The sequence below is a fragment of the Meles meles genome, chromosome 1, assembly GCF_922984935.1.
Source record: "Meles meles chromosome 1, mMelMel3.1 paternal haplotype, whole genome shotgun sequence".
NCBI lineage: Eukaryota > Metazoa > Chordata > Mammalia > Carnivora > Mustelidae > Meles > Meles meles.
The window spans coordinates 184,557,677-184,580,804 of NC_060066.1; the positions used below are offsets into that span (position 1 = coordinate 184,557,677).

Consider the following 23,128-nt stretch of genomic DNA (forward strand, 5'->3'; position numbering starts at 1 on the left):
AATACATTCTATGGGGCACCTGGGTGGCTCAGTGGGTTAAAGCCTCTGCCTTCCGCTCAGGTTATGATCTCAGGGTCTGGGGATCGAGCCCCACATCAGGCTCTTAGCTCAGCAGGGAGCCTGCTTCCCCCTCTCTCTCTGCCTGCCTCTCTGCCTACTTGTGATCTTGGTCTGTCAAATAAGTAAAATCTTTAAAAAAAATATATATATATATATTCTATGTATAATATCATACTTATCATCACTAAAGAGTGGAAAATAGGAATCAGCTGGAGGGAATGTAACTAATTAACCCAAGTCCCTCTCCTCTGAGGTAACTGTTACTAACAACATGTTGTAGAACTTTCTAGACTTTTTCCTGTGCAAATATGTGTGTCTTATGTGTTTATTTGACAAGTATTTATTGAGTGCCTACTCTGTGTCATGCGCTTTCCTGGGAGTTAGGAATCCTGGAGTTAATAGTGCAGGCAAAAGCCCCTGCCCTTATGGGATTGCAACTGATGTATTTGCATAAACTTTGGGAAAAGAAACCCTTAAAAACTGTGTACTTTTTTCAAGCAGTCTTTTCCCCTTAATAGTATATTGTGAATGTCTCTCCATATCAATGAATGTAGATCTACATCATCATTTTAAAAGCTGTGTACTTTTCCACTGGATATGTTTAAGTAATCTGTTTAGCCAACTCTGGCATAAAGTGATTTAGTGTAATTTTTCACTGTTATAAACAAGGTTGACATGATCAGCTTTATCCACTGGTCTTTGATGCCTTTTTGGTATTGGCTTAGGATAAATCCATAGAAGTGGAGTTTGAGGTCAAAAGGCATATGCTTCCTTTCCTGTTTTGGGGATAGTTCCTGTTTCTTTTTTTCAAGAACCCTTTTTTTTTTGAAATGTAAATATGGATTCACAAGAAGTTGCAAAGATGGGACCCAGAGGTCCCACATACCTTGCATCCAGTTTTCCCCCATAGTTGCAACTTGTATGATTATAGTACAATAGCGAAACCAGGAATTGACATTATTGTAATGTGTGTCTATGGCTCTGCATCATTTTATCACACATTTATCACACATGCAGATTCATGGAATTGCCGCCCAAATCAAGATACAGAACTATTCCACCACCCCAAAGTTCTCCCCCGTGCTAACTCTTCCTAGTCATAGCCACCCTTCTCCCTCCAATCATTTCCAGCTGCTGGCAACCACTAATCTGTTCTCCATCTCTACAATTCAGTCATTTTGAGAATGTTATGTAAACTGAATCATACATTATCTGACCTTTGTGAGTCTTTTTTTTTTTTTTAACTCAGCATATTGTCCTTGAGATTTATCTGGATGGTTGCATATACCAATAGTCTATTCCTTTTTTTAAAATTGCTGAATAGTATTTTATGTAACCACAGTTTAACTATTCACCTTCGAAGTGCAGAGTTGGCTTTTTTTTTTTTTTTTAATTTTTAACTTTGAACATTTATGGCTGGGTCCATTTCTGATAAAAAGCCAGGGCTGGCTTTTTATCAGTTAGGCTGCTGTGAATACTTGTGTACAGGTTGTGTGGGTAAAAGTTTGTATCTATTGTTGGATCGTATGCTAAGTGTACATTCAGTTTTTTAAGAGAATACCAAACTCTCTTTCAGAGTGGGTGACCCATTTCACATTCCCACCAGCAATGTATGAAAGACCAGTTTCTCTACATCCTTGCCAGCATTTGGTATTGTCACTACTTTTAACCTTAACTGTTTTAATGCCGGTGTCATGATTTTTGTGTGTGTGGTTTTCCTTTGCATTTGGCTAATGACTAACGATGTTGCATATTTGTTCATGTGCTCATTTGTCTTCTGCATATCCTCTTTGGGGAAGTGTTTGTTCATGTCTTTTGCCCATTTTCTAATTGGATTATTATTTTCTCCATTGGGTTTTGAGAGTTCTTTATATGTTCTTTCTACTAGTTGTTTGTCAGATAATGTAGTTTGCAAATATTTCCTCCCCGTCTGTAGCTAGTCTTTTCATCCCCTTCCTAGGGTCTTTTGCAGATCAAAAGGGTTTTTGTTGTGATGAGGTCCACTTTACTGTTGTTGTTTTTTTTTTTCTTTTCTAGGTGACACTTTTGATGTCATGTCTGGAACTTTTCACTGAGCTCTGGGTCTGGAATATTTTCTTCTGTTATGTCTAAATTTTGTAGTTTTGCATTTTATGTTTCAATCTCTGACCCATTTTGAGTTAAATCCTGTATGAAGGACTATATATGATATGGGTTGAGCCTCGCTGGTTTTGCCTGTGGCTAATCAAGTTGTTCCAGCACCGCTTGTTGAAAAGACTGGCTTTCCTTCTCCTTTGTCAAATCTGTTCTTGTGCAGTCACTTCTGGATTGGCTGTTCAGTCTACTGTATGGGTACATCGTTCAGCCAATACTCCGAGCCTTGATTAATTATACAATCAGCCTCCAAATCAGGTAGCGTGACTCCTCTCACTTTATTTTCCTTTTTCAAAATCATCTTGGCCATTCTAGTTCCTTTGGCATGAACTTTTGAGAGACCTTTGATGCTATGGTACCCATGTATCCCCCAAGGGAGGCACTAATGTCAGCTTCCGCTAGCAGGGAAGGGGGGGTGCTGTTTCCACACACCCACACCAGCCCCAGCTCTTATCATTCTTGTTCTATCTTTGCCTATCTGATAACTGAAGAATTATATCATATCCTGATTGTAAATTGCATTTCTTTGGCTGCCTTTAAAAATCTAAGCAGGCAGCCAGGGCTCTCAGATGTTGGTATAAAAGTTTGGTAGCCTCATGGCCTGAAGCTTTGCATCTCAGGTTTCAGAAATGCCCAGCAGAGACAGCAGACAGGCTTGTGTGTATCCAGTGATGACTCCTGTTCATCGCTTGTTCTCGTTCTTGGCTCCTGGAGATGAAATCATCTGTTCAGCCCACCACACGTCATCTCCAGGCAACAGACATCCCTCCACAGAAAAGCCCAGATGGACCTTCAAAACATATTCAGAAGTTGACCACGTGTCACCATTATCACTAACGCTCATTGGGGATACTGTCTCCTGTGTGGATTATCTCAATAGCCTTCTAACAGTGTCCCAGCTTCTCTGCTGGTTCCCTGGGATCTGTTCTCAAGCCAGAAGCCACAGTGTTGTCTGATGCACAAGTCAGAGTCTCTTTTATGCTCCAAATCCTCCCTTCTCACCCAGAGTCAAAGCCACAGTTCCTGAGTGGCTTGCATGGTCCTCATCATACCCACATCCCCATAGTGTCTGCTCAGTCTCTGCCTTAGCCCTGAGGCATCCCTGCCCTTCCTCAAACACACCCAGAAAGCACCATGACCTTGGTCTCTTTTGCTGTTTTCATCTGTTTGAAAGACAATTCCCTCTGCCTGCCGTGGGTCCCCAGACATCCACCCAGCTCGTTCCCTCACCTCCACATGTTCCAAATTGGAACACCCACCCCAGCATTGCCTTCACCGCCCTGTTTCCTCGTGGTACCCATAGCCAGAGACACGGTGTGTGTTGTACTTGCTTTTTTGTTAATTGTTAACTTCCCTCCTAGAAGAAATTAACAAAGAAGAAGAAATTAACAAGGTTCATTTGTTAACTTCCCTCCTAGAAGAACAAAGATTTTGTTCCTTTACTTACCTACTGCTCTATCACTAGGATTAATACACTGCCTGGCGTATAATGAGTGCTCAGCAAATATCTGATGAGTGAATAAGTGAATGAGTGAATGAATGAATGAATGAATGGCCACCTCACAATCAACTCTTTATTTTAAACATTTAGGTTATTTCCAGTTTTCATAACAAACAATACTAACATGAATATCCTTGAAGCGAAACGCTTAAGCACAGGTATGATTGTCTCCGTAGGATTAATTTCTACAATTGAGTGGCTGGGTCAGGGGGACGTACATCTTTCAAAGTTTCTGGCAGTTAGCCCTCCAGAAAGGCAGTATCAATTTCCATGCTTACCAGAAGCATGTGCGTGTGTCTTTTCCCCACACACTCACCAACAGCAGGTGTTGCCATTTTTAGAAAGTCTTTGCCAAATTGTTACTTGCCACTATCTTCTCACTGTGAGTTTTATGTAAGGAGCTTGATGTAACTATATCAAAACCAACCCTTCTATAGCAGTCCAGACATGGCCTTCCTATGCGTGTTTCTTGTCACCAACCTCGATCAGAGCCCAGGGCAGAGGCCAGATATGTAAGCACCAGTGAGGAGGCTAGATGTTCAGACACAGAGCTTTCCAGAAGTCTAATACAGCCCCCCCCCCCCATAAAGGGGGCATTTAGGTTGTCTAGTGGAGAGAAGGGAGGATGTATGTTTTAGATCACTTCCCGGAACTGATACTTTTCCAAGCCAAGCTCTGAATAGGACCTAGAGAGCCAACAGTTCAAGCTTTTGTTATCTTCCAAACCCCCTTGTGCCCCCCAGACCGATGGCTCTCAAACTCAGAGAGTCTCCCGAGCACCCGCAGGGCCTGTTAACATGTATACACCTGCGCACCAGTAGGTCTGGGATGGTGGGGACCCCAGGTGTGCATTTTTAACAAGTTCTCAGATGATGCTGAGGAGGGAACCACACTTTGAGAACTGCTGGCTTAGACAATGGGTGTTTATTTTGTCTTCTTCCCATTGGTTCTTTTCCCCAACCCCTTTAGGCTGGGTTAGGCCCCAGCCTCCGTGCCCCGCGTGGGCTCCATGATGGCACCGGCCCACACTGTGACACTGAGATCTTTTCCTGCGGCTTCCACCCCGATTTGGAGGTGGACTCCAGTGTGGGGACTGCATTTCATCTCAGTCCCTTTAGGGTGTGTTGGACTGCTCGGCATAGAGGACTTCCATGAAAGTTCCCCAGAAGGAAGAGGAGAGGTGAGTGGCCTCCCCCAGGTCCTGTGTCAGACTCATGTGTACTGACTAGCACATAGCAAAGGGCAGAGGTCACCCCATGGCTTGAAAGTCAGAGGCTTATCCCAGGACTAACCGTCACTTCCTCTGACCATCAGAGTCTGAGGTCATTAAGAAGACATTCAGTAATGAGACAGGCCAGGAGGTTTGTTTTACAGTCAAGGAATTGAGACCCCAAGAAGAGGAGTGACTAACTCGAGATCACTCCCCTGACCGATGATGAGGGTGAGACTTGAACCCTGGACCCCGACAGCCTCCTGTACGGGAGACAGAGGGACAAGATGGGTGTCATGTGGACTCAAGACAGGCACCTGGCAAGTAGCCTGGGTGCTCCACTCTCTCAGGCTTCCAGCACCTCCCTTTGCCCATAGCCTGTGTATGAAGTCGTGGAGCCATGCTGCAGTGTGAGTGGAACTAGGTCCCCCATGGGAATGGGCCTAGCACCGTGCCTGGTGCGTGAAGGGCGTCTGACATCCCCTGCCTTTTGTGACTCCTGCTGGGCTTCCGAGCGGTCCCCTGACCCCCTACTCAGTGCTGTTGTTCCAAAGGGCAGGGTGGTCTCTGGCCACCCTTTGGCTGGATGAGTCTTACACTCCCAGAGGGAGGAAGGCGGAGAAGCTGAAGAACCTCTCTGGTTCTTCCAGGAAGGACACACACCTGAAGGTGCAGATGGTACTTCACGTGATGTCAGCCCCTGATCACATTTTGTGAACTTCCTTTCCCTCCTCACCACATCCTCCTGGGGTTTTCAGAGTCAGAGCTCAAGTGGAAGGTGCAGGCTGAAGTTAAATATAGAAAGGCACCTACTCATGGTGAAATGCGTGGGCTGAGCCTTGGGTGAGGGGGCGTAAGCACCTGCTAAATTTAGCGACCTTACTTCCTCTCCTGGCCCCTTATGGACCATTATGCAAACAACAGTGCTTGTCAGTTTCCCTCTGAGAAAGACTTGGGAGGGGGAGAGGAGAACTTGGATTTGAAGCCCCCCAGTTCATCACAGTCCCTCACCCCGGCAAGGTCCCATTGGTTGTCACTTTTTATCCCTGCAGCTGTTCTGAGAGCTGGCATGGAGGGTGTTGCTGAACTCACTTTACAAATGAAGGCGCTGAGCCCCAGAGAGGGACTTGCCCAGCATCATCTTGGGCTAGAGCCCAGACATAAGGTCAGGGTTTCACACTGACTCCCGTATCAGTTCCTGAGAACCCAGCACAACAGTGCTCAGGGCTTGGTAGCCCCGTGGCCAATAAATAGCAGTCAGACTACCCAGAGTCCTGAGCAGATCCTGAACCGAAGATAGAAATCCTGCACCCAAAAGACTGACCCATGAGGAACCCAAAGCTTGCAACTCAAAGGGTGGCCGCAGCCTAGTAGCCCCTGGCCTCATCTGGGAACCTAGGAATGAGGAGACCCAGCATCGTCTGAGACCCACTGAATCAGATTCCGTATTTTAATAAGGTTCCCTGGTGACTCGTGTGCAAATTTAAGCTTGCAAAGCACTGGACTAATATGGAGAGCGGTGCTCACTTAGTCAATTCATGGAATTTTGGACTCCAGACATTTGTTCTTTTACTCCCTCATTTACTCAATTGGCATTTATGGATTGACTTCCACCATTGAGGCCTTGTGCTCAAATCTGAGACGGAAAATGGCTCTCACATTGATAAGCACTTGTGTGTCTAGCAAGATGGCTGAGATTTCTTGGTTTGTTATTAATTGAGATACAAGTGGCCTATAGCATTATATTAGTTACAGGTGTACAACATCATGATTCAATACTGGTGTGTATTGTGAAACGATCGCACAGTAAGTCTAGTTAGCTTTCATCACCGCATATGGCTACCACGTTTTTTTCTTGTGATGAGATCTGTTGAGATCTATGTGATCTTAAGATCTATCCTCTTAGCAACTTTCTTTTTTTTTCTCTTTTTTAAAGATTTTATTTATTTCCAACATGCAGAGATCACAAGTAGGCAGAGAGGAAGGCAGAGAGAGAGAGGGAAGCAGGCTCCCTACTGAGCAGAGAGCCCAGTTCGGGGCTCGATCCCAGGACTCTGAGATCATGACCTGAGCAGAAGGCAGAGGCTTTAACCCACTGAGCCACCCAGGTACCACGCCCCCCCCCCCCCCCTTAGCAACTTTCAAATACGTAACACAGTATTATTAACTATTTTCACTATGCTGTACATTACATACCTAGGACTTATTTGTATTATAACTAGTACCTTTTGACCACCTTCACCCAGTTTGTCCAACCCCTGCCTCTGGTAACCCCCGGTCTGTTCTCTGTTATCCATGACTTCAGTGTTTGTGTTTTATTTTGTGTAGATTCCACATATAAGTGAGATTGTACGGTATTTGTCTTTCTCTCTCTGACTTATTTCACTTCCCACAATGCCCTCAAGGTCCAACCGTATCATTGAATAGCAACATTTCCTTCTTTTAAAATGGCTAAATAATATTTCACCATATAAACATAGCCCACATCTTTATCCATTCATCCACCGAGGGACGGCGGCTCCCATGTCTTGGTTATTGTAAATAAGACTGCACCAAGCATCAGGGTGCATAGATCTTTTTGAGTTGCTGTTTTCACTTTTTGCAGATAAATACCCAAGAGTAGAATCGCTAGATCATAAGATAGTTTCATTTTTAATTTTTTGAGGGACCGCCATACTATTTTCCATAGTGGTTGCTCCAGCTTACATTCCCACCAACAGTGCAGGAGGGTTCCCTTTTTTCTACATCCTCACCAGCACTTGTTATGTCTTGTGTTAGTTGGTCTAATGATTGCAGTGGTCTCATGGGGTAGGTGTGTGTAGTTTATAGATGGGGGAGCAGGAGGCTTTAGGCAACGTACTTAAGGTTATGGTGCTTTGTAAGTGGCAGAGCCAGTATCCGCCTAGACACTGGTTCTCAACCAGAAGGCTCGGCCGCCTCCAAGGATTAAAGACAAACCAGAGCACCTTGGTGAGGGCCAGAGCCTAGACTCTACACTAGAAAGGACTTGAACAATCAGCTGTGCCAGGGCTTTGCTTTAATTTTGGCACTAAGCTGCAGAGACATTGACTCAAAGAAGACCTCTTGTAGGTTCTACGAGAGCTAGAGCTGCTCTGGTTGGATGGAAATGTCACTCTCGCCCCATCCCCAGTCACCACACTTCTCTGTGCCCTCTGGAGCCCCATAGGCACAGGCTGAAAGCCACTCACAACTTCTTCATTTTGTAGCTGGGGAACAGGAGCCAGAGAGATGAGATGCCTTGTCCAAGATCATGTAGCTAATGAAGACAAAGTGGGTTAGGGCTGTGTAGGCCAAAGGTGAGCTCTGTTCCCTTCCTGGGGCCATTCCATCCCTGAGAGCATGTGACTAACTTCTATCTATCAATTTTTTTTCAAGATTTAAAAAAAATTTATTTATCTGAGAGAGAGAGAGAGAAAAATCACGAGCAGGGCAGAGGGATAGAGGTAGAAGCAGGCTTCCCACTGAGCAGGCAGCCCAATGTGTGACTTGATCCCAGGGCCCTGGGATCATGACCCGAGCTGAAGGCAGATGCCTAACTGACTGAACCACCCAGGCGCCCTGCTACTGACTTCTGTAATGACATTCCATGGGGAAATCATTGCATCATTGCTTTGCATTGACAGCTACAGGCATTCTCTCCAAAATCATTCTTATTTGTCTCTGTCTCTGTGTCTCTGTCTCTCTCTCACACACACACAGACACACACGCTGTGTCACATGGTTGCATAGTGTTCAAAAAGGCACCGGAGCCCAGAAGAAACCTGAAACCTTTGGGTCAGGATCCTGCTGCAACATGCCAGGTGGAGGAGGGAAGGGCTCAGATAGGGGTTGGGTCCATGGCTATCTGCGGATGACGGAGGTGACCCAGCATGCCTGGTAGGGCCAAATGGGAAGTCACACATTTCAACAAACCTCATTTTACCCCCACATTTTCCAGTGGGTGATATTCACTGTCTAGAACTTGATGGGAGGTAAGAAGGAGTCCATGCTGTAGCTGAAAAGAGAGACTCCTCCTTCTGCCTGTGGCCTCAGTAGGGAAGAGAAGGGCACATCACCTTGTAAACAGCATCAGCCCTTGTGGATTTCTCCTGTCTTGGGTTCTCTGCGAAGGGAAGAACTGCCATGCTCTGAGCTGGGCTGGGGGCTGGAGGCTGGGCGGCAGGCTCTCGGATGCCCCTGTGTGCGTCAGGCTCCAGAGGGTCCTTGGCTGGCAGGATCCTCATTTTACAGATATGGAAATGCAAGTCTCAGAGAAGCTAAACCAGCAGCCCAAAGGACCCAGCAGGTAGTGGAGGAGGTCACGTGGCATTTGGATTAGGAGCCCCAGCTCCATAGGAAGCTACTGGACCCCAACAATGTAGCAGGCCAGCCATGGGACCAGCTGCATGACCACCTCTCTGCTTCGTGTCTCTGTCATACGGTGGTGATGATGACAGCATCCATGCCACAGAGCTAGTATGAAGATTAACGTAACCGACGCACTTAGGATAGGACCTGGCAGGTAACAAATGCTCGGTAAATGTTAACTATCTTTATCACGGTTGCTGTGGGGCAGCTGCTCCTGCTGGTGTTAAAGTCTATATTCAAATGTTACCTTCCTGATTGTTTTTTTTTTTTTTTGCCAGAAGGGGCGGGGCGGAGGATGGTTTCCCATTCAACAGCTGCAGGAAGTGAGGCAGAGAGGGAGGAATGGTCATGATCAGGGACAAAACAGAGATGCATTCAGTTTTGGCGTGTTGTTTTTCCATAAAGCCAGGACTTCTGGTCTCCTCCCTAGCCCCCGGTTTCTTCATTTGCTCTCCCTGAAACTGAGAACCCCTTGGCATCCCCAGGGGAATGTAAGGCCAGTATGCTGAGGTCTTAGCTTCCAGCCAGCTTTTGCAAAGATTCTGACTTCTAACTCGATTCCCACCTTGCATTTGAGACCACTCTCTCCCTTCCTTCTGCATTTAGCCAACCCATGCCAGGCTCTTGGGACAAAAAGATAAATAATACATGCATAGAGGCCACACTCCTGCCCCGGCCCCAACCTCAACAATATATGGTGGCCCCAACCGCCACCATATGACAATGGAACATCCTTCCATCATTGCCTTAGTCTGTGTTGATAACATACCTGGTCTTCGGGGTCCTCCACCTCCTCTGTGTCCTCCTCACCAGTGACCTTCTTTCATCTGATTACTTCCTTAGGATGAGCAAATGCTTCTGGGTGGAATCACTGGAACAGAGGAAATGGTACCTTGTTAAGACTTTTGGTCCATGTTCTTAGTTGGCCCTTAGAAAGATACCATCTTGGGGGCACCTGGGTGGCTCAGTTAGTGAAGTCGCTGGCCCTTGATTTCAGCTCAGGTCATGATCTCAGGGTCCTGGGATCGAGCCCCACATCAGGCTCCACATTTGGTGGCGAGTCTGCTTGGAGGATCCTCTCTCTCTCTCCGCCCCCGTCCACACTCACATTCTTGATCTCTGAAATAAATAAATCAATCTTAAGAAAAAAAGGTACCATCTTAAAGATGTTGTCTCCAGCATTGTTTCCTGTTTCCCCAACTGGTCTATCAGTAAGGATGGTTTATACAAAATGTGGTCAGTTGACACCATGCAGTGCAATGGGGCTATGAAACGTGGTGACACATGTGGACATTCGATGACTCGAAAAGGCACTGATAATATATGGGTAAATGAAACATGTTGCACATCGAATAGACATGTAATATAAAACCAAATTGCATACGTGCATAGAAAAGGGTCTGTTAGGGAGGACAACACGTGTGAGCAATGGAAATTTTCTTTCTTTTTATGCTTTCTGAAATATTCACAATAGGTACTATCTTTATAATCAGAAAAAAACATCCATGCCTTCCTCATTCCCCTGCCAGAAATGTAGGTGGGTTGCCACTAGCCTTGGAACTGGGCAGCTGTCAGACCGCATCCTGGGCACCCGGAGGCAACCTGGCGCACGGTGAAGGCTGGCGGTGACCCCCAGGTCCGGGGGTGGGGGTGTCCTGCCTCAGTGCCTCTTGGCTCTGATTGGCCCAGCGCATGCTCCGGATCAGAAGTCTTGCTGGCCTGGTCCCCCTGCGCCTTCTTTGGCTCTGGTTCTCATGAGCAGAGCTGGCCACTCAGGAGTGGGAGAAGAGCTTCCTCATCCTTCCTCTCCTCCCATCTCCTCTTTCTAACCTGCAGTCTGCAAACCAGTCTAGCTCTTTCTGCATTCCCTTCCCTTCTCTTCCTCAAGCATTGGGCCTTTAAATCAGACAGACCTGAGCTCCCATCCTATTGCTGCCGCTGACAGGCTGCAGTCCTCAGTTTCGCCTTCTGTCAAATGGGGGTCATAGTGCCCATTTTGTAGAGTCGAGGCATAATTTAGTGTTTAGCTTGCTCCTTGACCCCTGGCTCCCTTGGCTTGTGTATGCTGGCCCTGCCTGACTTTCTCATTCCCTGGTCTGAGGGTCTGTGTATAAACGTCCTGCGTCCATCAGCTGTTAGTGGGGACTGGCCCCTGGATGGGGACACATCCAACCCTCTCTGTACTCAGACCATGAGTGCCAGGTTTTGAGACGCGGTGCTGGCTCTGGGGGTCGAGCTGGCCTATTACGACAAGGGGATGGATGGCTGGGCAGGGCACAGACAGGATCTGCTGCCCAGCTGGCTGGGTTGCCTTAGCTAAGTACCATCACCCCCATGGGAGGTGGCTCCTCACCACAGACCATTCATGAGTCACACCAACCTAGGGACAGATACCCTGAGTCAGGAGCCCCTGCAGACCAGGTGGGACCTACCACCATGTACACGGACATAACACTTAAGTCCTTCTGACTCTTTTTATTGGGAGGAGGGCGACAGGGAGGTCGGGATGGGAAGGGAAATGAGTCCCATTGCCCTCACCTCCCACAGCCTAGCAGAGAACAGACTGAAGACTTAAAAGCCACTGTCCCGGGGCCATTTCCTCAGCAAATATGTCACCATGCAAAGTCCCTGGTTTCTAATCTGAGTACAGGGTTGATGGAAAGTTGGCGTGAGAAGTAAATGGATAATGGATGCGAGGTGATTAGCAGAGGCCTAGGCATTTGGTACTCATTATTACTGTTGTTTTTATGGGAGATAATTTTTGTCTAAATGCAATTAGTGGTTTATAATCTATGGCTCTTTTTACTGCTCTCGCCACAGAGAGAAACCATGGAGCCAGCAGTCACTGCAGCAAGTTATTTCTTTAGACTGGGAACAGAATGGGTGGCGTAGTCACCTCAAATATGCGATTGAGGGCCAGAAAGGGCCTTACAATCATCTAGGTGGGGGGCATTCACTAGTTCTCGGTCACTTCTCCAACCACTTCATCACCGTTCATTCTTTTATGCATCCAACAGATAGTGATGGAAAATAATTATGTGCCACGCACTTTGCCAGGCACCCAAGACCCTAGAAGCTACTGGCACTTGTTAAAGCCCTGGCTAGGAAGCCTGTGACACAGCCGCCACATCCTCGTTCTTGGGGAGTTTGTGGCATTCCTTCCAGTGAAGAGGGGAGAGTCTCTGGCCAGAATATTCTTCCCATATCCCCGGACCTGCACACTCAGTCCAATTCAGGCTTTGGGCTACCCGCATTGTCCTGCCCTTTACTGGGGTCTCCCGAGACCTGGGCTGTCCAGCACGGTGGGACCAAGAGTCACAGTGGCCTCTCCCTGTGTTTGAGGAAAGACACCTAGCGTGTCCACAACTAGCTATGGTTGGAACCCCAAGCCAGGGGTTTCTTCTGCTCTCTGCTTCTTGAATGTGTGTCCATGTCCGTGCAGAGTGCCAGAAGCCTTGGGGCCCCACAGCGTAGGTCTGACTCGTCTTCCAACTGAAGAAGTGAAAATGGGTGTATTTTATCCTGTGGATAGATGCATGTATAGACAGCAGAATGGAATTTTATGTGGGCATGGGTTTTCAAGATAAAACAGGAGACTAAGGCATTTGGGCTTGTGGGGACTGCTTTGGGTGATGTCCCTGGGCCTCCCTGAGGGAAACCTTTCAAAGTCCTCCCCCCTTGTGGTTGCTTTAGTGAAAAAGTTCGAGAACTTCACCACGGTGATATCCAGAAGACGACATCCCTGTGCTTCACTTCCTCGGTTGAGGGAAGTATGGAGATAGGCTGAATTGTCTTGTGGTGGACTTGAGTCAGACTCATGGAAGAGTTTTTTAACCCATGACGTTATGAGAGGATCAAAGGAAACCTGTGTCTCTGGGTCATTTGGGCTGGAAGTCCATGGAGAGGAGAAACTAATGAAAAGAGAGCATCTTTCTCCTTTGGTGGTGCTGGGGCCCCAGCTTTTGTCCAGTACTCACCACCTTCCAGAGCCATGATTCATGAGATTCTAGCTGATGTTGAAGCTCTTCTGAGACCCACATTGCTGGCTCCTTTGCTTCCCTCATGGCACCTGATCAGAGAGACCCAGCCCACCTGCACCCCGCCTTTCATCCCATCGTCCTCCAAATCTTGGCTTGCTTCAGCACTTGGCTGCCCCTGACGGGTTAGCTATGTATGTGTTAGAATGTAAACTCCACTTCTCTTCACTCCTTGAAGGAGCACACTCTAGGAAACCAGGTTTAACCAGAATCTTACTGACCGTCTATTAAACAGAATTTGCAGGCAAACAAACAAACAGAAAACCAAACAAACAGGAAAACCCAGCTAAATTCAAGAACATAAGCTCCTTTGGGGTATTTAACCCTCAAAACATAGCTTCTAAAGAGTGCCAGGAACTCAGCTACATTTGACATGGTCTCCTGAAGATTCTGCATCCTGCCTTCTGGTCAGCATACCAAGATCATGGTCTTACTTGGTACATGGTTATCTCCCCAAAGACTGGAGCCCCCAGTATCAGGGACCGGGTCTGATTCATTCTGATTCATTCTTCCCCTGCATGCAGTAGGCACTTAGCAAATGTTCAGTGACCTAATTTCAAAAGTCCAGAAGGATTCTATGTGTTACCAAGGAGGAGAGGAGACCAAGGGTAGGAAAATGTTTGACAAGAGTCGGAATGGAGTTTTCTGGTTAATCCATTCTTGCTTGGAACATTCAGGAAGTCCCTCCCTTCACCTCTTTCCCTTTCATTTCCCAAACTCTCAGCTTGATCAGCTATGTCCCCATTCACATGAAGGTGCCTGATTGCATACATGCAAAGAAGAGTGGGGGAATGCCACCCTTCAGGTATCTGCCAAGCCCTGCTGAGGGCCAGAGCCCCCTGTTTCCAGGAACACAGAGAGCCTGACATTCTGGAAGGGGAGAAGAGAAAAACCTTTATAAGTAGATAGTATTTACCAGTTAAGGACAGCTATGAGCCCCTAGAGGTGATCTCCAGTAGGCTCAGGAAGGATGGAACTGGACATGCAGGGAGGGGTCCCTGTTCCCACAGCCTCTTCCCTTATCCTGTGGTATGGAGCTGCTCAGAAAACACTGGTTATAATAGAAATTGGTGTGTTTCACCAAACGCCTACTCACCAATCATGGATTCAACACATACCATTGATTCATTCATTGGTCCATTCAGCCAGTGCCTGCCATGTGTTGGGCCCTGTCCTAGGTGCTGGATATTTGGCAGCACTGAACAAGACAGGCAAGGTCCTTCCCTGCTCTTATGGAGCTCACATGGCCAGGGACAGTAAACAAGTCACAGCTCATTTATGGGGGACACCACCATGTGCCAGGCCCTGATGAGGCCCTTCTCATACAGAGTTCTTGTGTAGGGATACATTCTGAGAGTCAGGATGTATAGCATGTTGCAAGACTTACTATCTCTGGTTTCTGTACCCTACTATCAGTGGGACCCATCCCCGTGGCCTTTCCCAGTCACTGGCACACCCCCAAATATCCGCTCACAGTTAAAAATGCCCCATCAGGATGTGGTACTATCTTCCCCATTAGAAACCTGCCATGATGTCATTTAATCCTCACAACAGCTCATGAAATTGGTTCTGCTACAAATCCCCATTTTACAATAGTGAAGTTGAGCCACAGAGATGTTCGGCAACTTCTTCAAGGTCACACAGTTGGAGTGATGGATTTGAACCCCAGGAGCTTGGCTTCAGGGACTCTGATGAGCCTGACTCTTCACTCTTCTACCCTGTAGTCTCTCAAGCAAGTACAGTAACTAGGAACTCTAGGCAGCTAGAGATTCTGGGCTGAAAATAAATCAAGATGATATGATAGAGAGAGGAAATGTTTCCTCTGTGTAAAACATCCTACTGACCCAACAAAGAGAACAGAGAGCATAACAAGAATCAACTGCACGGCCCTCACCCCTACCCCAGTGCTTTGCACAGAAGCAGTCTGGACACACCATTAAAACGGGGAGGGCAGTGTGTGTGCGCACACATAAGTGATACAGCCTTTAGTGAAACCCTTTGCCATGATGTCATGAAAACCACTCTTTCATGGAGGGCAGAGCTCTTTCTCTCTGCATATCCAACCAGTGGAAAAGCAACTGTTGGTTGCCTGTGGTATAGGTCCAAGCTGACAGCAGTGGGTATGTGGACCTTTGACATTGACGTTTAGAGACTTCTTGTTTGGTCTATAGTAGGTATTCAAACAGATGGATGGATGGATGGATGGATGGATGGATGGATGGATGGATGGGAGGATGGATGGGTGGATGGATGGATGGATGGATGGGAGGATGGATGGGTGGATGGATGGATGGATGGATGGATGGATGGATGGATGGCTAGGTGGATGGATGGATGGAGGGAGGGAGGGATGGATGGATGGATGGATGGTTGGATGGCTGGCTGGCTGACTGGACAGATGAAGTTTGGTGCCCCATATGGAACTTCTGATTGCAGAGGCCAGATATAGTCAGGGACCAAATTAAGAATGTATAGAATTAAGGGCTAAATTACCAGTCAAGATCAATTCTTTTTTTGTTTGTTTTTTGTTTATCTTTACTCAAATCAAGTCGAGAATAAGGATAGGATTTTCTTTCATTTTTTTGGCTCACTACCGTAAACAAATGCCTGGATCCTCAGTCCTCACGGTATATTTTAGCTAGTAGAGCACCTTTGATGTGTCCGGCATATCAACAGACATTATGGCTTTTAGTTTTCATTTGACAAGTCAGGAAGGCAGAACAATGGAGTTAGTGACTGAGCTGGAAATCAAAACCAGGGCTGTCATTTCAACAACCCCATCTCCTCCCCCAGCACACACAGGAAAGTAGTTCTGAGGGGCTGTAGTCTCAGTGTGACTCACTTATGTTGTGGGTTCTCTCAAGGTGCGATGAAGGGCTTGACAAGAGACCCCAGGTCAAGGAGATAGGAGTGAAGATTACAGAGGAAGGAGCCCGGGTTTGTTTCTGCTGGAGAGCCCAGGGAGGGTGGCTTGGTCAGCAGCGGGGCCAGTTAGTCACTGAGGTAAGGGTGGGTAGGAACGTGAGGGGGGGTGGGTTGAGGGTGTGGAATGAGCAACCTCCCACTGTAGAAAGATAGCCCAGGACCCAGAATGTGCTGGAGAATGCAGGGGTGGGGAAACAGGTGGGTTCCCCTTCTCCTGCCTCTGGTTGTTCCATTCTCCTCCATGTCTGTCTACCACATCTTAGCTGTGGGGAGGAGGGGGAGGATTATTAGGGGGACAAGGAAGAGGGAAAGAGAAGAGATGGCTTGCTCTCTTTCATTACAGGCTTTGTCCCTACTGCAGCTCCTCCCTGTCCCAGCTGTGTGATCTGGGGCAGATCACTTTGCCTCTCCAAGCCTCAGTTTTTGTCTCACAGGGTTACTTAGAAATTAGACAAGAAACTGTATGTGATACTCTTGGCCAAGGCTGGCACGGGGTAGGTGCCCAGGAATTGGCTCCTGTCTTCCCTTCCCTCCCCTCCCTGGTTGAGTGAGTCTGATGAGAGCAAAGCAAAGAGCCAGCCTCCAGCCAGGCAGGTGCAGGGGAACTGAGCCTTCGCCAGCTGCTCCCACTCCCTTCTGCTTTCCTGTGGACCTGGCTGCCTCAGCAAGGGTACTTCTTGGAGTCACACCACAGTCGTGACAAGTGGCCTCTGAAAGTGGACCCACCAGAAGCCTCAGAGATGCAGAGACTAGGACCTCATGAGGCCATAAAGTTTACCTGGTCACACAACTGGGAACAAATGGACTAGCCAGGGCTGATGCCCAGGACTGTGGACTCCTCGTGCAGTGCTCAGGTCCCGGTTCCTTCTGCCCGTCTGCTTGCTCAGCATCTGCGTGGCATTGGGCACAGAGTGTGGGCTTCCCAAGTGTTGGGTGTAGGAACCAATGAAGGAGGAAACGCAAGTGCTCCTGGCCCAGACCTGTGTGACGAGGGCGTGTTTATTAATCTTTGTAGAATCAAAAAACGAATAAAAAGAACGCTTCCCTCAGAACCAGGCTCTCTGTACATGTTTGTTTTCCCCCTCTTCTCCACCACAGTGTGCACCCAAACATGCTGTCATGGGCTCATCCTGCCAGGACTGGAGAGAGAAGTAGGCAGTGTCATTCCAGAACTTTGCTGAGCTCCCCAAGTTCTGCCCCACTGAGTACGCCCCTCAGCTCCCTGGCTGCCCACCCCTAGAGCTCTTGCAGTCACTGCTTTCTGGATGGTCTTGGAGGCAGAAGCTGAGGGCCATGGGGCTGCACTATTCGGGGGCCCCTGTCTTCATCCTTTCTACTGGCTGGCTGTGTGAGTCGATAGACAGAGCCCAGGGGAAGCGGAGGACCTAGTTTTGAGTTATGGACCTGCCACTTCTTAGCTGTATGACCTTAGGTGAGTTATGTTAACTCCCTGGTCCCCTTTTGTCACCTCTAGAATGAGGATGGGCTTACCCTGCGGTTTGGGGTGGGAGGAAGGACTGTCAACAACTGGAGGCTGGGGTGGCTGTGAAGAACACTCTGGAAGCATGTGAGCTGCGGTGGTATGGGAATCCATTGTTGCTGCCCCATGTCATTGCCAGTGCTCCCTTGCCTGAAGCAACCTGGGGAGGTGGACTTGAGAACCTGGACTTGACCTTGGCATTAAGCATGTACTGTGGTCTCTGAGAACCTCCTCAGTTTTTCTCATCTGGAGAGTGGGCATGATTGGCCTGTCTGCCTCTCCAGGGTCATCTGTGAGCATATGAGGTAATATTGCAAGTCTGTGGTTGAGAAGTGCTTTGTAACTCTCGAGCGGATTTGGGTACAGTTGTGGGGAGAGGTATAAAGAAGCTCAGACTTCCTTCCAAGAGGAGGCAGATGGGGGTGGGGGGAACCCCAACTCTCTTGTGAGCTGGGTGACTACTGAGGGCACTTTACTCACCCTCCTGGGCCTTGGTGTTCTCATCTGAAGAGTTCCTGTGCCCAGCGCTCTGTGGGTGGTCACTAGGATCACACTGTCACATGCTTGCTTCCAAATGGCCCACGGGGACCAGGCTTCCTTCTCTGGGCCACTACCACCCTAGGACAACAGAGCTCTCTGACCTCACTTGGCTCCTGCCAAAGTGCTCCCCCGACTCCAAGGGCTTCTCTGAAACTGCCTGGCTTCCTGGAGCTCCCAGTTGCCGCTGGCTGCTCTGTGCATGTGATCTCCAGCTCCAGATGTCGCAATCCCTCTCCAGGCTGCCCGGAAAGCCCCGGCTGGCTGTGGCTGGGCAGGGGCAGGGGCAGGGAGGGCTCCTCGGGTATTGCCCCATGGGGCCGCTATTTGGGTTCTGTTTGCAGACATCCCCGTTCCCTCTATAAGGAGCAGTGGGCGGCTGAGGGAATTTGGGCTTCCGGTGGCAAGGAGATCATTCCAAGCACAATATCACCATACGGACAGTGTATTTGGGGAACCGTGTGAAATGTTGTGGTTGAATGGCACCGAGGTCTGCTGCAAACAGAGAAATGATGTTGGAATCCACCCTCTTGGGAGCGTGAGTGCTGATGTGGGAGTTTTCTGCTCACGGGTGTCTTGACTCTGTGCCTAGGGACAGAGGGGGCAGGGCGATGTGCCCATGAACGCTTCCAGCACCGGCTCACATTCTGCCAAGATGGTTGGCCCACTTTATTGGTCAGGAAACCGAGGCACAGGGAAGTGAGTGGACCATCCCCGGCCGGGCAGTGTGTGGGTAGCAGACCTTCACTGGAACCCAGGATCCTCTGACCACAAAGCCGCTGATTTCAGCCTGGGCTTTTTGGTGCTACTCATCGAGGTCCTCACCCAAGTGTCGGGAGCTGCCCGGCTGTGTGACCTTGAGCCAGTCACCTGATGTCTCAGGCTCCAGTTTCTGTCTCGTGTGAATATTAGACTAGCTCAGTGTTTCTCAAGCCTTTCCACGGAGAGGGCTACATGAATTTCTCGGGAGTTTTGTGTTTCTCCTTAAACATTCTCATGACAGTTTATATTCTTTTTCTTTTTTAAGATTTTATTTATTTATTTGACAGGCAGAGATCACAGGTAGGCAGAGAGACAGGCAGACAGAGAGGAAGCAGGCTCCCTGCTGAGCAGAGAGCCCGATGCAAGGCTCAATCCCAGGACCCTGAGATGATGATCCGAGCTGAAGGCAGAGGCTTTAACCCACTGAGCCACCCAGGCGCCCCGACAGTTTATATTCTTCCCCATGATTTTATCAGGGTTCATTTTAAAATTGTGCTAATTATTTTTTTTTCCCTAAATCTCCCAGTAAACTTGATGCTCTGAGATGTGCCTTGTACCCCCGGTGCAATGCCAAGGTCCCCACCTGGGCTGAGAACCTGGGCATGAGTGATTCCTGAGGGCTATGATTTCCATGTACCTGATGCTTGGCCGAGGTCTGCGAGGCCACGCAGTGCATTTGTAGGTCTCTGGGGACACCATAACAGTGTTGCAAGGCCCTTCTCCTGTCCTGCACCTGTCTGCAGTGCGTACCCTTCCTGGTCCCTCCTTCCTGGTCCAAAGGCCTGGGGCAGGCCTGCTCCAAATTGGTCATCCTTCCATTGGGAGCAGGTGACCCAGGCCAGGACCAGAGCAGGACGGAAGAGGACCCTCTCTCTATGCTAAATTTGAGTCTCTGTATTATCAGCTGTGGCCGTGGGTAAATCACATGCCTGAGATTCCCAGTCCTTTGCAGACATGGGTGCAGACCTGGATCCTTCCTCATGGGGTCACAGTGACACAGAAAAAAGCAGGGGTGGGAGAGATCCCAGCACGGGACCTGACATGAGGGACATGCCAGGACAGGTGAAAGACCCGTGCTATATCTTAGGACCACAGAACTTCAAAAATCTGTAAGCCACTTCCCCTTAAAAAGCTCCTTTTCCAAAAATATTTCCTTCCCCAGTACTGTTTGCAGCCTGAGAGTCTCCTGGTCACTGAGGCTTTGGGTTAAGGCATGGCCAGCCCTTTATTAAAATGCATTTGTTCCACAGAAAGGCTGGGCTGAGCTCACACCCCACCTTCTGTTTAATTGGCCATGTGACCTTGGCAAGTCATTTATCTCCTCAGAGCCTCTCTTTCTTCGTCTGTAAACCAGAGATGCCAAAGCAAGTGAGCTGCTGTAAACAAGATATTTTTAAGGTACTTGGAGGCTAGTGAGACAACAGATGACTCAGTGGGCCTGCTGTAGCCTGGGACACGAAGTCCAACACGGACTATGTCACCAGCTATCTGGGGACATTGAGGTGCCAGGCTTAGAGAGTCAAGGACCCTTCATGGCAGGGACTGGGGGCTCATCTGAGGTATGAAAGACACTAGGATCACCCAAGGAAAATGGGACTACAGGGTGCCTTGCAGGCAGTGGAAATGGCTGGAGTGTAGGCCAAGGCGCCATCCTAGGCCTCTGACGCTGTGTACAGACGGTATCTCTGTTCTCCAGAGAACCCCGCCCGTAGTTGCTGCTCACCCCACTTTGCAGGTGAGGAAAGCGGACAGAACCAATTAAGCAGCTTGTGTGAGGCTACCTGGCTTGTAAGTGGCTCAACCAGGCTTCAAACCCAGGCCAGTCAGAGCCCAGAGTCTGTGTTCCTAAGTGGCCTCTCTCCTTCCCGACTGGTGAGTGAGAACCAGGGGCCGTTTTTCCCACTGGATAAAGGAAAGGATAGAAAAGGCCTCCCTTCGTGGCCGGAGCCTGGGGGCGTCAGCCCTGGGAATAGAGGGCCTCAGCCTCCACACCAGCCTCTCCGCAGAGCATAGTGTTGAAAGAGCCAGAATTCCTCTGGTCCTTCAGCACTTCCTTCCTGGCTTCCGGAGACCCATATGACACCCCAATCCTGCGTCTTACCCTCTGGGCACCCAGCACAGGGTCTCAAAGTCAAGGAATGTTTGCTGGGAGGAAGCTAAAAATCCATGCCCCCATTCCTAATACAGCCTCTGCCCATAGGAAACGCTCACAGCGTGTCTGGGGCCTGGAAGGGTGGGATGCAGTTCAGCTTGCTTCTTTCAGAGTTGAGAGAGCCGGGGTCCAGAGAGACGGGGTCCCCTGTGGTAGCCCTGTTTCTCTGGCGGAGAAGGAGTTGGGTGAGCCGTGGGCCCACCTCCCTCCTCCTGAAGCCAGGGAGCCTTGCCATCCCCAGGACCCCACCCTCGCTTGGCCCATCGCACCCCTTCCGGGGGTTCCAAGCCTTGGCTGTTTGCCAACAGAGCTTGGCTCATCATCTCATCTGCAGGAGATGTACCCTTTGAGGTTGTACAGGAGGGAGGGGCTCTGGGGACACCACAATGGCAGGGGGTGGGGACCCAGTGGGGGATGGAGAGCAGATCTTGTCCGTTTCCACGAAACGGCTGCTGTGGAGACCTGAAGCCGGGGCACCGCTTGCTTCTAAGCCTGGTGGCATCAGAGCTTTGGAACGCCCAGATTGCCCCCTAAGTGGGAGCCGCGAGGGCTGTTGTGAAAACTGGGACCTCCCAGACACGCTGGGCGGGCGCTGGCTGCTGCTGCTGCCTCATTGAACAGGAAAGGTGGCTCTTCAGAGGCAGCTGTCTCCCCCGCATAGCCGACAAATCATTGTTTTAATGAGTTGTCACTTGGACAATGGGGCTAAGTCTTGGCCCTGATTCAGGGCTGTTGCCTTCTACCCACCTCCCCCCCCCTTCTATGGTTTTTTTTTTTTTTTTTTTCCCCTCTCCTGCTTGCTTGCTTCTCTCTCTAGCCTCCACTTACTGGAAATGAAATCTCTCAGCGTTTGAATGGCAGGGAGGGAGGGAGGCGCCCAGACAAAGAGAAGGCTTTGTCTGGCGGTGAATTTGGATGGCAGGTGGGTGGCAGGGAGCACACAGACTTCCTCCATCCGCCTGTCATGGAGCTCTCCTAGCGTTGGAGGAGGAGTGATGGGTTCAGTCCTCTGGCCATGTCTGGATCCTAAATTACGGGGTTAGAAAGAGAGCCCCAGCCCACTAGCCCCTGGCGGAGAAGGAGTTGGGTGAGCCGTGGGCCCACCTCCCTCCTCCTGAAGCTAGAAGGGCAGAGTGGTGGCAGGTTGCTCTCTGGGGGAAGGGGCGTGAGTCGGGCTGGGAGGTCCTACTTTCCAGTGGCCCACGAGCCAGAGGAGGCCGGCCGGGGGACCTGGGCTCAGCATCTCACGAGGCCATCAGCTCCCTCCTCGCCGCCGCTCAGCTTCCTCAGTGAGGGGACTCCCACCCCCTCCTCCCCACGTGGCCAGATGGATCCCACATATTTGAGACCCAAATCCTCAGCCGCATCCCCGTCGGCTCTGTCTTCCCCGCCGTCTTCAGCATCGGCATCCTGGCCGCCGTCACAGCATTTACACATCACACACTCAGTGCCTGAAAATAGGAGAGCATGTCCCATGCAGTAGCTGTTCGATAGAAATGATGGGAGGCTAACTCAGTTTCCGCTTTGTCGATAACTTCTGGGGCAAGATGGTGTCACCCTCTGGGCCTCAGGTTTCCTATCTGTCACGTGGAGATAACAGTAGCACTTTCTGCAAAGGGCTCGCGGAGGTTTAAGTGTGTCGGGCACCTAGGCCGTTTGGAAGAGGTCCTGGTGCTGGCCAGTGATTTCCGAGGGCTGTTGGAGCAGGGTGGTGGATGTCTTTGGCACCACAGACATCATCCCCATAATAACTTGCCCCTAATGCCCTATAAACACCCTCTTAACACTCCAAAAACCAGTTGCATCATTTCATCATTGTTACAGGCCACAGCCCTCCAGTGGCTTTTCCTCTCTGTCTCAGCCAGTGACATCAGCAGGCACCTGGTCAGTGGATATTATCCTCTATTCTTCTCCCCACTCTCCATCCCTCTCCCAGTCCAGGGGGACCAGACGCCATGGCTTC

At 49.3% G+C, this 23,128-nt stretch overlaps 2 protein-coding genes across 2 annotated transcripts in view; both read left to right on the forward strand.

Annotated features, from left to right (window-relative positions):
* HIVEP3 (HIVEP zinc finger 3) overlaps positions 1–23,128 on the forward strand; it is a 462,911-nt gene that overhangs the window by 248,963 nt on the left and 190,820 nt on the right. The gene's annotated exons all lie outside the window — the stretch shown is intronic.
* The window catches only part of LOC123925730 (glutathione S-transferase Mu 3-like), a 116,438-nt gene that overhangs the window by 92,352 nt on the left and 958 nt on the right, over positions 1–23,128 (forward strand). The gene's annotated exons all lie outside the window — the stretch shown is intronic.